The following is a 12954-nucleotide window of genomic DNA, read 5'->3' as shown; positions in this document are numbered from 1 at the left end:
AAAAAAAATAAGTCTTATATTTCTTGAGATTCACAAAAGAAAAAGACATCTGCCTGATTTTAGTTACTGATAATACTGTAATTTATTGCTTCTTTCACCAGGGAACTAAGGAACATGGGAAATATTTTCTAAGATTAAGTAACAGCTTTATTCATATTCTCTCACATTAGCTAACATGACAATAACTCTGACAATACAAACCAACTGAATGCTAATAGCTAGCAGTCAGAATGCAAACTATGTTGACAAACACATTATATAGCAGCAGATAGATTACAATGATTGGTATTAGGTCTTAATCTTGCTGTCTGTTAAAGTTTCAATTTGTTAGGGATTCTGATATTTGATTCTATCTCCTTGAAGTTGTCTGATGCTAAAAGTCACCAGATGATCTTACAAACATATGATTATAGAGAAATGTAGTGATGTTTGAAAATGTACTGAGTACAAAGTCAAAAGTATTAGAAAAACTCAATTAAAATATAGATAATTAAAACCTAGCCTTAAGTAATTGTACTTTTTTACATCTGAGTTCTGATAAAGTAAATCCTCGAAGTTCAGAGATGACAGGAAGCAAAAATCGTTTGTCTAGTGAAGTCATTAATCTATTTATCAGTTAATCTACTGGTATTCCACATGTAGCTTCATTTAGAAATAAACACTGTGACATTTTACAGCAGAGCTTGCCATGCACACCACCTTTTAGTCTTTTAATTTTCTATCATTATGCTTTAGCCATAAATCTAGAGCAGAGTAATTAAATACAATCCCATGAGACCACAAGGTCTCTATATTCGAGATTGCTCCAACCCAAGCACTTTCAATTTTCCAGCAGAAAAGAGAAGAAATATATCTTGGTGTTTAATCAGGTAACTACTGTACGGTTGCGGTGTAGGCAAGCTGCAAAGAAGACTTACTTCCTCTAGGGATTTGAAACCATAAATATCCAAAATGTCCATCTTCATCATGTTTGATTAAATTACAGTACAAATCAGCCAAGGACAAAACAAAGACAGCATTTACACTCAGCGTGAGAAATGAAGACATAAAGAGAAAAGCTAAAAGTGGAATCTTTGGCATAAAACACCATCAATGTTCTATGGGATCGTCTTTACACTCTTCCGTGCTGTTCTATTTCAAAACCATGTCACAGGAAGTATTGTGATGTTTTGTCTATTGACATTTTGTCTACTGGCAAGTTTTTTTTTTTTTTTTCTGATGATGCTGCAGCTTTGTGATCCTAGAGGTCATACACAAACAGAATGGCACCTGCTGTCTGGTCTAATAGAGAAATTTCCCCACTGAGCGCTCAGTGGAAGTCACGGAGGGTGTTTTGACAGTAAAGCTCTGGGAAAACAAAAACAACAAAAAGGTGGAAAATGTCTTATTTGATCAGAAGACAAAACATAATCAAATCGTACCCTCTTTATTGTCTTGCTACATTTGACTATACAGCCACACGGACATGCGCACACACATACACACTCTACTCTCCTTTATTGCTTAGAGAGTAATACCACCCAGTTCACTGCTAATAAGATCATCAATGGCGGGGGGTGTATGATGATAACTGCATTAAAGAAAACTCAATCCACCGCTTAAAGGTACTCAGAGGCACTTTTGGCTGCATATGCAGCAGGTCCCAAGAACCAGGGGGGAGAGGTGGAAAAAGAGGAATAATGGATGGGTGTTAAGAGGAAAATTGTTCAGTAGACATGTTACTCAGATGTGCATTGAGGTAGAGCTGGGATTTTGAGTTTGAACCCCACTTGATATAGATCTGGTTGTATTGTGTATACGTATCAATGTTATTAATATGGCAGGATTGGTTGCCAGTAGATCACACATATAATGAATAATTAAATGACATTCTGAATACAACCACCACTTCTATGTAAAATTACATCCTGGATAGGAGGCAAATCATTCTAAAAACAGGGACAGAGTGAATTCACTTTAATCTCAGTAAATCTATGAACCTCCAGTACAGAGGAGAAAAGAAGAGAAATGAGATGTGCACATGCCGGCTCGATATCAGGCTGTATCAGGTTGCAAATCTGAACATCCAGCTGCCAATGGAACAAGAGAGAGGAAAAGAAGAGAGGGGGAAAAACAAAGGAAAGACTCGAGCAGGTCAATAAAAACTGCATGTGTTTATGTGATGAGCATGGCATATTATCAAGACTAAGATATGTTTAGTGCCTCTGACAGATGTCTTTGCTCCATGTGCAGCAATTCCAGTAGCAGTGGGAGCAATGCCCTTGAAACACAGCCTGCAAAACACAGCTGGCAAAGACAAAGCACTGCACAAACATCATCAACCTCTACGTCAGTAACAGAGCCTGATGTAACACTTGTGGAAAAGTCTCTGTATTGTATAAGCAGCATGGTGGTGGGGAGTGGCAGGTGTCAGCCTGGGTAAGTGTAAGCAAAAACATTTTTAATATCAACAAAACAGTCAGGCTAAAGTCAAAATGAGAAGAAACACAACTCGAAACTAAAGGACTGAGCAGGGAATCAGAAACACTGGGGGACTACAAATAGATTTTTTGTGGTTTGCTCAGCATGAGGTTAGAGGCAGGCTCTGTCATAATGTTGCACTCACTGATACAAAGCTAAATCTAGGAGCCTTTGGTTGTTTCTCTAGGGAAACCCTTACAGGAGAGGTTCTCAAACTTATTATAGGTAAGGACACTTTAACTGCAAAAACATAAATAAATAGAATGCCCTGAACCCCCTAAGTACATTGTCTATATTTTAGGAACTTAATCCAAATATTGAAGTATGATGCACATTATTTAAATGTATACAATTATGTTTTGGATATTTATTGGAGCTATAGCATTTTTTAATTGTCACCAGATTCGTTTTGACAATTTATAGGCCTTCTTGTTTGTTATTGAGGTTTGGATTAAACCCAATCAATTGGCAGCCCAATAATTAACAACTCAATAAATATAATAACCTTGTTAAAGGTGGGTCACTGACCTTTTCATAGATCCCTGAGGGACTATAAACCCCACTTTGTGAACCTATGAAGAACATAACAACTGCGTTCCCTTTCAAAGGGAACTCAATGTTGTGTGAGCTCCACGCTGTGGGAAGCGCCCTTGCATGTGACTGGTATCTGACACTTGTGTAACATCATGCCTATTTATAGGCCTGCTGTGATCAGGTGACGTGGCAATTAAGCGTGTTGCATGATATAAAAATGGCACCCGTGAAGTGCTCTGTCAGCCTCTATTATCTGAAGCAAAGATGCAATTCACAGGCATGACCCAGTATGACAAAGCTACACAACGTCTTGTTCCCTTCTCAGGGAACAGGTTTACTTGCATAACCCAGATGTTCCCTTTCAAACTCAGTGTTGCATGAGCTTTACACTGTGGAAACGAGAATACCTACTCCGTCATACTGAGGGCATGGCCTGTCCAAAAGGTCAGAGCCAGAGGGTCACTGCAAGACACTCGAGCCTGGGGTGGAACGTATGACCAGGTTGTAATATCAAATGAATGTGTGCGGCAAACACCACCCCGCCACAGCACATACATCCTGTAAGGGTACCCCTTTGGACAAAGCCTTCGAGGAGGCAACCCCCCCTAGTGGAATGAGCCCTTATGCCCAGAGGCTTAATGAGACCATGTGTCCCAAAAGTGATAGAGATATAGGCATTTTAGGAATATAATCCAGCCAAGGATATAGGAAGGCCTTGGCTAATCCAGGGGCAATGTCAAGGCAGGAAGGGGCAACAAAGCGAGCTTGTGGATCTCCTACTCATTTGAGAGATGTCAGGGCCAGCAGAAGAGCTACCTTTAGAGTCAGAAGCTTCTGTGAGGCTGACTCTAAGGGCTCAAATGGGGCACCTGAAAGACCTTCCAGGACCAGAGAGCGGTCCCAGGAAGGTATGCATGGTCTGCAGATGGGCCTCAGCCATCTGGCACAATGCCTAAAACTCAAATTTAGAGAATGTTGCCCCATAGAGACTCCATCACTAGGGGCATGGCTGGCCGAAATGGCGGCCACATAGACCCTGATTGTAGAAGGAGCCAACCCTGCTGAGAAATGTCCTTGTAAGAACTCCAGGACTGTAACTATTGCTCAGTTCACTGGGTCTAGCTGACGTTCCTGTCATGTCAAGCTCACTCAGCAGGTCTGCTTGGTAGGCCTGCAACACTGCCATTGTATGCAGTGACAAGCAAGACCCACTGCCACATAGGCTTTGCCAACCAGCTCCGAGGTGGCCTTACATAGTCTGGATGGCAAAGCCAGCCCCCCTAAATTACCTATTGTCAAGAGGTAGCTCGCAGGTGCCTCCTCCACCTTCGGCATAGCTAAAGAGCCATGCCATTCATTCCCCATGATGCGACTTATTTTCACTAGGGAGAACAAAGCTCGTCCAGCCTTAGTAATCACTTCATGCAGCTCTTTATATGCTTGAGAGCTGCTCTCCATTTTTGGCACACCCTTCTGGCTCCTCGGACTCAGAAAGGAATTTTTTGTTTTGGATTTCCAAAGCGGAAGGAGGAGTCGTGATGCGAGCTCCAAAATCCGGCGGAGAGCCGGACCCGGAAAACAGAGCAAGAGATAGAGCATCGCTCATCTCTGGCTCCTCTTCCAGATCCATACGAGATCCCCAGGACCTGAGCCTGAGCGGTTGGCCCAGACCTGCGAGGCTCTGAAACCCAACTCCCTTCGGCCGAGAAGAGGGTGAGCCATGAGTGGAGCTGACTAAGCGTTCATAATGCGCGTAGTCGGACCTCTTGAGGGCTGCCCATGGTATGCTCCATCCCTAGACACATCACACAGAAAGCGTGTCCATCCCCCCATGATGAAACAGCAGTCTCACTGAAGATAATAAGGCTGAGGGCACAGTTCACAGGTGCCATTTTTATATCATGCAACGCGCTTAATTGCCACGTCACCTGAAAAACACGTAAGAAAAACTTACACACGTATATGCATAAATTAAGCTGAAAAGAGAACTAGAAAGTCCTAGGAGGATCTTGTGACACCTGAAGGACATTGTAGTGTCTGTGCTGGAATACAGTACAGAATGCCCTAATGTGAAAACAAATGGAATAGAATGGAATGCTTTCAAAAATATATGCAAATTTTCTACTGGCAAAGGACTGGGAAATGGATTAAAAAAAAGGTACTTCTGACAAACCTTCATGCAACCATAAAACAAATAGAAGGAAAAGAGAATAGCAACACAATGAGTTTGTTGGTCTCATAATTGTATAATGGTACTCAATAAAGCTGTCTTCATGAGGCATGTTCTTTAACTCTCACTTGGGGAGCAATAAACAGTGTGGATATTCCTGTTTTTTTTTTCTTTTGTTTTGTTTTTTTAACCCAGATGCAGATGGACCTCAATTAGCAAAACAAAATAACTAAAAAGCGGAACACAATGTAGTATAGTGATCGCCACTCATTCCCTCTGATTAGCAAAAAAACAGCCAAGGAAAGAGAAATAGGCCATTCAGCTAGGACATAAAGTTTCTCCTTCTGAATCTGATCCAGTAAGACTTGTGAAACATTGCAACAGCCAAAAACATTCTGTTGGCTGCTGGTCAAACCAAAAGTTTTCATGTTCAGTTTTTCGTGGAAAGGTCACAGTATCAAGTATCATCATTGCACTTCCGCATCTGACACTTGCCGGGGTCAATGCTTTTTAAAATCTTCTGAAATTGATTGTGGTGGCTTCTGTAGTGGCTCAGATCTGATACCAACAGGCCCTGAGGTTCTAAAAAAGATGGAATAGAAGGAAAGTGCAAGAGAGGCGGAAGAGAAGCATTAAAGCAACACAATCTAATCTGTCTCTAGTAAACGAGCGTCCCTCTGGCCAAAATGCCAATCATATGAATCATTTACTTTTGTCTATCTGCGTTTGCCGGCCGCCTCCATTTGATATTTACACTAAAAGGCCCCATATCTGAGTTCAGTCAAGTGCTGCACTGTTTGATAATGTGCTTTAGAAGGCGAGGGGGCACGGCCAGATGAAATGCTGAATGGCATTTAGCCTGGGGAGAGCATGACTCAGACGTGATAGAACTGTCCTAGGCCCCCTCATTCATACCACACATTACAAACTGAGGCCTGATTGCCCCCTCCAGAATTGGCTGATTACAATCATGTCGTTGTCCTCTTTCTGATGAGATGGTAAAATGGATCAGAGCAGCAGTCTGTGGCTGCATTTAGACAGCAGCACAGAAATCAGATTTGGTTCTACATGCTTCTTTTAACTCAATCATATTTGCCGATTAAGCAACCAGCTGGGTTATGATCTTTTCCTGAAATGCTTTTAAATGGAATTCATGTCTTTAAACAAGTTAAAGTGCAACTATATGTTGGGTATTTGTTTGGCCAAACATTGGTCTGTGTCTGTTAAGCATATTGAATGCACAACCGAGCCAATTCAAAACTCAAATATATTACTGTTTATTTATTTACCTGATTGAGAAGATACTGATACTGCAGCATGGAGCTTAATAGGGTCTGAAATAGCTTGCATTACCTTGGCCAGGATGAATTATGATTTTTTGATTATGTGAATTCTGTTATTTATCACAATGAGGAGCACTCGTGTGGAAGGGGCAGGATCCCAACAGCACACTATATAACATTCACTGATTTGCTTGAGAATTCATTTGCTCGTTGCAGCCATCTTCAGTATTCATAGTGCAAAGGCCAATATCACAAGAAGCATGGGTTAAACTGTGATTTAGGAAGTGGAAGAACTCTATTGCTTTAATGGTTACCAGCAGAAAAGTGCGGACAGTGTGTTATTATATGGGACCCTCAATAGTATGATAATGTGGTTAAAACAATTTATCAATATTTGTACTATAGCACTGTTTGATCTGATTGGTCAGAAGGGGTTAATTTTCTATAACAGCATGTTTTGGACAATAGCGAGGAATGTAATTTAAATGATGTTAATGCTAATATGTTATCATTTCTATAGTAACAAATCATACACTTCATATAATCTAAGGCTATATGTGGGTTTTAAAAAGTATGGTTATTTAATAAAGAAAAAGTTATAAATATTGTGATGCTTATTATTATTATTATTATTATTATTATTATTATTATTATTATTATTATTATTATTATTATTATCATCATCATCATCATCATTATTATAATCGTTCGGTACGGAGACCTTTATTTGGTCTCCAGTGTCAGCATTTACAGTCAGTAAGTTTTTTAACAGCGGCCAGTTGTCACGTAAAGGTTGCAGAGGCAGATGCAAGTGCAGATAAACTCTAATAAAAAGAAACAAATAACATTAACACTAGAAATACCAGAAACATGAGCTATGAATACGCTGCATAGAGGTTAAGAAATACAGGCAAAGAATGACAAAAGCAAGACAGTGTTAGTGGTCCATCCATCCATCCATCCATCCATCCATCCATCTTCTACCGCTTACTCCTTCTTCAGGGTCGCGGGGGAACCTGGAGCCAATCCCAGGGCGCATCGGGCACAAGGTGGGGTACACGCTGGACAGGGGTGCCAATCCATCGCAGGGCAGTGTTAGTGGTGCAATTTAAATACTAGTGCTAATTAACCACATGATGTGAAACAGGTGTGAAAGTTCACGTGATGTGCTCCTGTGGTGTGCATTGGCTACTGGGAAATGTAGTCAAGTTCCAGATTCATGATGCCAGTCTTCAGGGCAGAGGAGTTTGTACTTTCTGGTGACAAGCTTAATATTTTCGTCTAATTAACTTCAATAAATAAAAAAAAGAGAAACTGGTGAGAAAATGACTATTTGTAACTGCTATAATGTAAGTGATAACAGGAACTAACTTGTCTCATTGTCGAGTAATATATATATTTTTCATCACTGTCAAATTGCTGTAGTACAAGAGAAATAAGCACTTCCTGATCTGCTGTTATTGGAAAATAAACTTTGGTGTGGTAACAGTAAGTACACTTCACATTGGGTTGCATCACACCTAACGTAAGTCTTCAGAATGAAGCCTTCAATATTCCTTGTATTAATATACATGATACATGGTACATGATACTGTAAAGCCTGTAAAGCACTTCTTAACTCTTTCTTAACTCTTGTGAAAACAGTCAGGCAATAATTGTTATACAAGCTATAATATAATGAGTATACATGTCTGAAATTCAGGAGTTTCAATTTCTCTGTAACCTTAAAAGGTAAAACACAATTACAGTATATGACAATATCAGAAAATGTTTTAATATGATATTTCGTTTTTATTGTTCTAAACTTCTGGCACTTGGAGAAATGAAAAACATGAAAAACCTCAGCTGGAAAAGCCTGAAACCTGACAGATTTTTGTCATTTTTGTTTCCTTTGGTAAAAAGCCCCCTAAAACCCACAAATCCACTGATTTTTTTTTTTAATCAAAGCTTTAATATTTTATTTAACCTGAATTTAAAGTTTAGGTCATTTGAACACTGAAATCCTGTTAAGCTCCTACACAAAAGTGCTTTTTTCACCATAATTTACATTTATAAGACTGAGAGAGGTGTTGGAAAGACCCAGAGGCATTTTTAAAAATATTGGTCTTGAAAAATGTCCCTCATTCACCACACCATGCAGGAGCATGACAGATTTGAAATCAAAACATTGTAAAAATATAAAAAGTTTAAAAACATCACATGCATTGTCAGTTCTATTGTGATCAAATCTGCATTTTGAAACTTCAAAATATTCAAACATAAAATACATTACGACATCTTTAAGAGTTTAGTACACCATGTTTCCTCTCCTTCCACGCCAAAATATTCAGCTTAGAGTTTGTTTGTTTGTTGAGTCACATCATTAACTGAACATGTACAATTACAGATATATATATATATATATATATATATATATATATATATATATATATATATATATATATATAGATAGATAGATAGATAGATAGATAGATAGATAGATAGATAGATTCAATAGCTGAGCTCACTTATTATCTGCAACAGCACAGTTAAACTCTGTTGTTTACTAGATGAATTATTTATATGCTATTAGGTAGTCGTTCGAGAGGAACACTAAAAATGTCACCCCAATGCCTTGCAAAAGTATTCATCACTCTTGAGCTTTACCACATTTAGTTTCAACCTGGAACTTAAATGAAGTCAATTGGGATATATGTCATGAATTAAACAAACAAACAAACAAACAAACAAAAAACATAGCCCATAACATTGAAGTGGAGGGGGAAAGTCAATTTACAGTAATTTCCTAAATTATTTACAAACAAAAAAAAAAAAGCATTTTTAAAAAGCATTTTTTTAAAAATGGTGATTAGACAAGTAATGACTGTTGCTGTGAAAACAAACCTCAGTGACTGAGTAAGGACAGCACTAGTTAGAAAGTTCAAAAGAGTGAATTCAAGGCACTGAAGCTCTACTGATAAAAAATGTAAAAGGTGTTACACTGATGCATGATAACTCTATGTCTGAGTGGTTTACATATCGAGGAACAACATGTAACTTTCACTGAAAGTATCAAAGTATTTTTTCTCATCCTAATTTTCGTCTACTGGAGAACACAAAGTAAGTAAGAAAAAGGGAGAGAGAGAGAGAGAGAGAGAGAGAGAGAGAGAGAGAGAGAGAGAGAGAGAGAACAGTGATTGGAGTCGATCATTAGTAATCAGATTTGCTTTTGCCTTTCTGCTGGCAGGGTGAGAAGTTCAGTGAGTTCCCAGTGACAAGAGAGCAACTGTATATATGTGGCTGTGTATGAGAGACAGAGAGAGAGAGAGAGAGAGAGAGAGAGAGAGAGAGAGATATTTTCCACTATTACAGAAAGGTACATTCTTCCCACTCATCATACTTATAAAGTTATCAAGTGCTGATAGCTAAATAATTCAATTTTGTGACCACAACCCTGCAAGGGTCAGAACATGTTCTGCCTTTAATGGTAGAACCATTCAGTAATAGCTAGTGTTTTCTACTTTCTGATGTAAAAATGTCAGACAAATTCCATTTAGTCATATGAGATAAGTTCAGAGGTTCAGCCTGAAAATAAAGTAGGTAAAATGTTTGTGTTAATTTGCAAAGAACAACTAAAGAACCAACTTTAATGTTGATTACTGCATTTTCTGTAGATAGATGCCTAAATGACCTGCTATGAATTAAATTTCTTAAATGTCATTTTACATGTAAACTTTTGCACTTCATAGTACATAAAAAGCCAAATCAGGTTGAAAACAGTATATGAATTCACTCACCTATGATTACATACAGACTGTCTATTAATAATCTCACTGATGGTTTAAGAATAAAAGCCTTTTTTCTTTTTTTTCATGCATGAATTATGAAATCCTGATCAAGGATTTTTTTTTTTCCTCTGTGTTTTTAATTTTCTTCAGGCATGAAACTTTTTTTTTTTTTTACCTTCATTTTACTTTTACATACATTTTTCAAAAAGTTATTGAAGTGTCCACTCCGGTGGACTGCATGCGTTCAAATGAAGAATTAGTGTCCACTCTAGTGGCTGTGATGCAGTTATTCTATTGAAATCCTTGCAATAGCCAGAAAATGGCTTTTGAATAGCTGTCCACTGTAGTGACTACTATGTCTGAAAGGGTTAATGTATACACTTAAATTGTATTGAACTAAGCCAACTCCACTCTTAGACCAATCCTAATAAAAATTCACCCAGCTTGTGATAATGATATACAAAATTATATACAAATTCCTCTTATCGACTCTGCTATTCTTCTGTTTAAAAAGGACATATGAAGGATGCTTTCTTGAGACTGACATTAATTATTACTTAAAAACCCAAGCAAGGTGACTGAAAACAGTAAATGCTACTACTTCTATTTGCAAATACTGTATCTGATTACATGTAACACACATGGAAATGAAGAATTTCAACATCATGTCAAGTTTAGTGTATTTATATGAAACAGAAATACTCAAAAATCTAAATCAAATTTTAAATGCATTCATTTGGACTAACTACAATCTTGGAGCATGTGGACAGTTAGTGACTGCCATTGAGTTAACATAACCAATGCTCACTCAGTGGACCACCACTGATATAAATTAAATCTGTGGTTCATTTTGGATATTTGTTTTAATCAGGAATTGACCTCTGGGCATTAAATTAGGATTTAGGAGTAAGATCTCTGCTTCTTTTGTTGGTGCTAACAATGTAGGAACAGAAACACACAAAAGTTAACTAAAAATTCTGTTTATGAGATGATTACCTAACAAATATCAGACCATCAAGCCTATTTCTAAACATATTTACTAATTTCAAGCTTAAATTGGCTTATTCTATTGGCAGAAAATTTTTGTTAGAAATAAATGCTTGAAATAAGCTAAATCATCTGCCAATAGAAATAAAATATATTTTAAAAATATTTTCTAACTCGAAATGAATAAATATGTCTAGAAATACGCTTAATAATCGTATATTTGTTTAAATCTTATCAATCTTATAGACAAAGAGAAATATTCATCGATTTTGCCTATATTCAAGATATTATTACTTGATAAAATAGTATTTTTGCAGTGCATTCAGTGTATGCTATTATATGGAACCCTTAATGCTGATATTATGGAATGGAAATGCTTAAAATGCTTAAAACTAGCTTTTAGATATACAGTTACTGTGTTATGGTCTTAATTGAACAAACTAGAGTTGGGTGGGGAGAACGTAAGTCTTCAGTATTGCACTGCTTGTCAGATTTGCATAACAAATGATGTCAAATTATTTTCTCATAGAGTTTTTCAATGCTAGTTTCTTCATATCTATTTCAGAAATAGTTAATAGTTGTTTTCTTTAAACAGCTATATCTTTTTTCATCTCTTAACTCTGTGGAATTGAAGAATTCGGCCTTGGTTCATGCTAGCTATTAACCTAACTACATTGTTTCTAGCTAGCTATCAAAATAGCTAGCATTAATTCTAGCTCCCCGCAACAAACCCGCTATGATGTTTCAAACTAGCTTCCCATCCTACAGTTAGCTAGGCTGCAGCCTTTAGCAACAGTCTGTTTAATAAAAAAAAAGAAGAAAAAAAAGTAATATTTGCAGAAAGGTTGTCTATTAAGTTTAATAAATATCTGTTCATACAAAACAGGCTTACTGTATGAAGGCACTAATTTAGCTATCTTGATACACTTTGTTTAGGTTACTTAAAGGCTGAGGCATCACTGACTATTTAATGTAGCAAAAACAATATTCCATAGCTAGACATGGGGTAGGGTACAGAGTAGGCTTCTATTGTTTGTCTTTATTAAATTGCTTTTTGAAGGGAAAAATGGGCCACTTAAATGCAGCGTTATACCTTTAACAAATTCCAGCTAACTATCTGGTAGCATACAGTGCACGGTGTGGCGTGTGTGTAATATGCAGTTGTAGAGGTCTGTATCTATAAAAACATTACAGGGGGCAGTGTATTTTACAGTTTGAACATGTCTCGGGAAAAATCATTAGTAGGTGTGAGTGAGGAGCTCCAGGCCTGGGGTAAAGTAACTGATTAACCTCTGACCTCTAGAATAAACCTGGCTCATGGGATTTTCATATTAAGCAATTCATTCATTGCTGCAGCAAAGAATTTGTTAAAAGAAAAAAAAAAGAAAAATAAACATTTTGTTCTGTCTATGAGACTGCACAGGTTCTCACTGAAGTAAGTGGAAAATCAAATTCTCATTAAAAAGGTAAACATGGTTTTCATGGCAAACGAGGAAAATTCTTTTCCTCGCAACAAATATCAGTCTACATTTTTACAATCTACTTCTTCTGTGGCTTTTTAAAAAAAAAAAAAAATACATTTAATGTTAAAATTATCTGTGTTCAAAACTATATTTCTCTCTTACTAAGTAGTCAGTTTCCGTTAATATTTGCACATACTAATAATCTGCAAAATGGCCAGTATTTGAATGCAGAAAACCATGACAATTATATCCAAATCACGTTTCGAAAGGTGCTGTGGATATCTATCAGT

Source organism: Ictalurus furcatus, chromosome 2 (genome assembly GCF_023375685.1).
Source record: "Ictalurus furcatus strain D&B chromosome 2, Billie_1.0, whole genome shotgun sequence".
Lineage (NCBI taxonomy): Eukaryota > Metazoa > Chordata > Actinopteri > Siluriformes > Ictaluridae > Ictalurus > Ictalurus furcatus.
The sequence above is the reverse complement of the archived record's forward strand: the minus strand, read 5'-3'. Positions refer to the sequence as shown.